This window comes from Rhipicephalus microplus, unplaced genomic scaffold, assembly GCF_043290135.1.
Source record: "Rhipicephalus microplus isolate Deutch F79 unplaced genomic scaffold, USDA_Rmic scaffold_26, whole genome shotgun sequence".
Classification (NCBI taxonomy): domain Eukaryota; kingdom Metazoa; phylum Arthropoda; class Arachnida; order Ixodida; family Ixodidae; genus Rhipicephalus; species Rhipicephalus microplus.
In genome coordinates this window covers 6,280,314-6,285,297 of record NW_027464599.1, presented here as the reverse complement: position 1 = coordinate 6,285,297, position 4,984 = coordinate 6,280,314, and positions in this window count along the sequence as shown.

The window sequence follows — 4,984 nt, the reverse complement described above, 5'->3', positions numbered from 1 at the left end:
ACTCCACAACTGGAGACTTCACAACTAGAAACTCAACAACTAGAAACTCCACAACTAAAAACTCCACAACTGGAATTTCCACAACTTGAGACTCCGCAACTTGAAACTTCACAACTAGAAACTCCGCTATTAAAAACTCCGCAACTAGAAACTCCGCAACTAGAAACTCCACAACTCAAAACTCCACAACTAGATACTCCACAACTGGAAACTCCACAACTAGATACTTCACAACTGGAAACTCCACAACTAGATACTCCACAACTGGAAGCTCCACAACTAGAAACTCCATAACTAGAGACTCCACAACTCGAAACTCCACAACTAGAAACTCCAAAACTCGAAACTCCACAACTCGAAACTCCACAACTGGAAACTCCACAACTAGACACTCCACAACTAAAAACTCTTCAACCAGAAACTCCTAAACTAGAGACTCCACAACTAGAGAATCTACAACTAGAGACTTCAAACTAGAAACTCAACAACTAGAAACTTCATAATTCGAAACTCTACTAGAAACTCCACAACTTGAAACTCCACAACTAGACACTCCACAACTAGAAACTCCATAACTAGAGACTCTGCAACTATGAAACTCCGCAACTAGAAACTCCGCATTTAGAAACTCCGCAACAAGAAATTCCACAGCTAGAAACACCACAACTAGACACTCCGCAACTACAAACTCCACAACTTGAGACGCCGCAACTAGAAACTCCACTACTCAAACCTCCACAACAAGAAACTCCACAACTCGAAACTCCACAACTGGAAACTCCACAACTGGAAACTCCACAACTAGACACTCCACAACTAAAAACTCTACAACTAGAAAGTTCTAAACTAGAGACTCCATAACTAGAGACTCCACAACTAGAGACTTCAAAACTAGAAACTCAACGACTAGAAGCTCGACAGCTAAAAACTCCACAACTAGAAATTCCACAACTTGAGACTCCGCCACTTTAAACTCCACAACCCTAGACTCCACAACTAAAAACTCCACGACTAGAAACTCCACAACTAGAAACTCCATAACTAGAACTTCCACAACCAGAGACTCCGCAACTAGAATCTCTGCAACTAGAAACTCCACAACCTGAAACTCCACAACTAGAAACTCCAACACTAGCAACTCCACAACTAGAAACTCCGCATCTAGAGACTCCACAACTAGAAACTCCACAGCTAGAGTCTCCACAACTTGAAACTCCACAACTAAAAACTCCACAACAAGAAACTCCACAACTAGAAACTCCACACCTAGAAACTCCGCAAATAGAGCCTCCACAACTAGAAACTCTACAACTAGAAATTACACATCTAGAGACCTTGCAACTAGAAACTCCGCAGCTAGAAACTCCACAACTAGAAACTCCGCAACTAGAAACTCCACAACTAGAAACTCCACAACTATAAACTACACAACTTGAAACCTCACAGCCTTAAATTTCGCAACTAGAAAATGCACAACTAGAGATTCCGCAACTAGAAACTCCACAACTATAAACTCCACAACTCGAAACTCCACAACTCAAAACTCCACAATTCGAAACTCCACAACTCGAAACTCCAGAACTTGAAACTTCACAACTAGAGACTCAAAAACTAAAAACTCTACAACTAGAAACTCCTAAACTTGAAACTCCACAACCTGAGACTTCAAACTAGAAACTCAACAACTAGAAACTGCACAACTAAAACTCAACAACTAGAAGCTCCACAGCTTGAGACTCCGCAACTTGAAACTCCACAACTGGAAACTTCACTACTAGATACTCCACTACTAGAAACTCGACAAGTGGAAAATCCACAACTAGAAACTCCTCAACTAGAAACTCTACAACTAGAGACTCCACAACTAGAAACTCCACAACAAGGGACTCCGCAACTAGAAACTCCACAACTAGAAACTCCACAACTGGAAACTCCACTACTAGATACTCCACAACTGGAAACTCGGCAACTAGAAACTCCACAACTAGAGACTCCACAACTTCAAACTCCACAACTAGAGACTCTGCAACTAGAAACTCCACAACTAGAGACTCCGCAACTCCACAACTAGAAACTCCACAACTGGAAAATCCACAACGATATACTCCACAACTAGAAAATCCACAACTAGAAACTCCACAACTATAGACTCCACAACTTGAAACTCCACAAGTTTAAACTCCACAACTTGAGACTCCACAACTAGAAACTCCACAACTAGAAACTCCCCAACTAGAAACTTTACAACTTGGAACTCCACAACTAGAAACTCCACAACTAGAAACTCCACAACTAGAGACTCCGCAACTAGAAACTCCACAACCAGAGACTCTGCAACTAGAAACTCCGCAACTAGAAACTCCACAAATAGAAACTCTGCAGCTAGAAACTACACAACTAGAGACTCCACAACTAGAAATTCCACAACTAGAAACTCCACAACTTTAAACTCCACAACTTGAAACCTCACAACTTTAAGTTCCCCAACTAGAAAATCCACAGCTAGAGATTCCGCAACTAGAAACTCCTAAACTCAAAACTCCAACACTAGAAACTCCAAAAATCGAAACTCCACAACTAGAGACTCCGCAACTAGAAACTCCACAACCAGAAACTCCACAACCAGAAACTCCACAACTAGAAACTCCACAACTAAAAACTCCACAACTGGAAACTCCACAACAAGAAACTGCACAACTAGAGACTTCGCAACTAGAAACTCCACAACCAGAGACTCTGCAACTAGAAACTCCGCAAGTAAAAACTCCACAAATAAAAACTCTGCAACTAGAAACTCCGCAGCTAGAAACTACACAACTAGAGACTCCACAACTAGAAACTCCACAACAAGAAACTCCACAACTAAAAACTCCACAACTGGAATTTCCACAACTTGAGACTCCGCAACTTGAAACTTCACCACTAGAAACTCCGCTATTAAAAACTCCGCAACTAGAAACTCCGCAACTAGAAACTCCACAACTCAAAACTCCACAACTAGATACTCCACAACTGGAAACTCCACAACTAGATACTTCACAACTGGAAACTCCACAACTAGATACTCCACAACTGGAAGCTCCACAACTAGAAACTCCATAACTAGAGACTCCACAACTCGAAACTCCACAACTAGAAACTCCACAACTAAAAACTCCACAACCAGAGACTCCACAACTTCACAACTAGAAACTGCACAACTGGAAGCTCCACAACTAGATACTCTGCAACTAGAAACTCCACAACTAGAGACTCCACAACTTGAAACTTCACAACTTGAAACTCCACAACTTGAGACTCCACAACTAGAAACTCCACAACTTGAAACTCCGCAGCTTGAGACTCCGCAACTAGAAACTCCACAACTAGGGACTCCGCAACTATAAACTCCACAACTAGAAACTCCACAACTGGAAACTCCACTGTTAGATACTCCACAACTGGAAAGTCGGCAACTAGAAACTCCACAACTAGAGACTCCACAACTTGAAACTCCACAACTAGAGACTCTGCAACTAGAAACTCCACAACTTGAAACTCCACAACTGGAAACTCCACAACTAGACACTCCACAGCTTGAGACTCCGCAACTTGAAACTCCACAACTTGAAACTTCGCAACTAGAAACTCCGCAACTAGAAACTCCACAACTAGAAACTCCACAACTCGAAACTCCACTACTAGATACTCCACAACTGGAAACTCGACAACTAGAAACTCCACATCTAGAGACACCACAACTTGAAAATCCACAACTAGAGACTCTGCAACTTGAAACTCAACAACTAGATACTCCGCAACTGAACAACTAGAAACTCCACAACTGGAAAATCCACAACTAGATACTCCACAACTAGAAAATCTACAACTAGAAACTCCACAACTATAGACTCCACAACTTGAAACTCCACAAGTTTAAACTTCACAACTTGAGACTCCACAACTAGAAACTCCACAACTAGAAACTCCACAACTGGAAACTCCCCAACTAGAAACTCCGCAACTAGAAACTCCGCAACAGGAGACTCAACAACTAGAAACTCCACAACTAGAAACTCGAAAACTAGAAACTCAACAACTAGAAACTTCACAACTAGAAACTCCGCAACTAGAGACTCCACAACTAGAAACTTCACAACTTGAAACTCCTCAAATAGAAACTCCACAACCAGAAACTCCACAATTAGAAACTCCGCAACTAGAAACTCCGCAACTAGAAACTCCACAACTAGAAACTCCACAACTAGAAACTCCAGAACTTCAAACTTCGCAAATACAGACTCGGCAACTAGAAATTCCATATCTAGAAACTCCACAACTATAAACTGCAAAACTAGAGACTCCACAACTAGAAACTCAACAACTAGAAACTCCACAACTACAAGCTCCACAAATAGAGACACGACTACAAAAAATTTCATGTCTAGAAAGTCCACAACTATAACTCCACAAATGGAAACTCCACAACTAGAAACTCCACAACTAGAAGCTCCACAACTAGAGACTCCGCAACTAGAAACTCCGCAGCTAGATACTCGACAAATAGAAACTCCGCAGCTAGAAACTACACAACTACAGACTCCACAACTAGAAACTCCACAACTAGAAACTCCACAACTAAAAAACTAGAAACTCCACAACTTGAAACCTCACGACCTTAAGTTACGCAACTAGAAAATCCACATCTAGAGATTCCGCAACTAGAAACTCCACAACTAGAAACTCCACAACTCAAAATTCCACAACTAGAAACTCCAAAACTCGAAACTCCACAACTCGAAACTCCACAACTGGAAACTTCACAACTAGACACTCCACAACTAAAAACTCTTCAACTAGAAACTCCTAAACTAGAGACTCCACAACTAGAGAATCTACAACTAGAGACTTCAAACTAGAAACTCAACAACTAGAAACTTCAAAATTCGAAACTCTCCTAGAAACTCCACAACTTGAAACTCCACAACTAGACACTCCACAACTA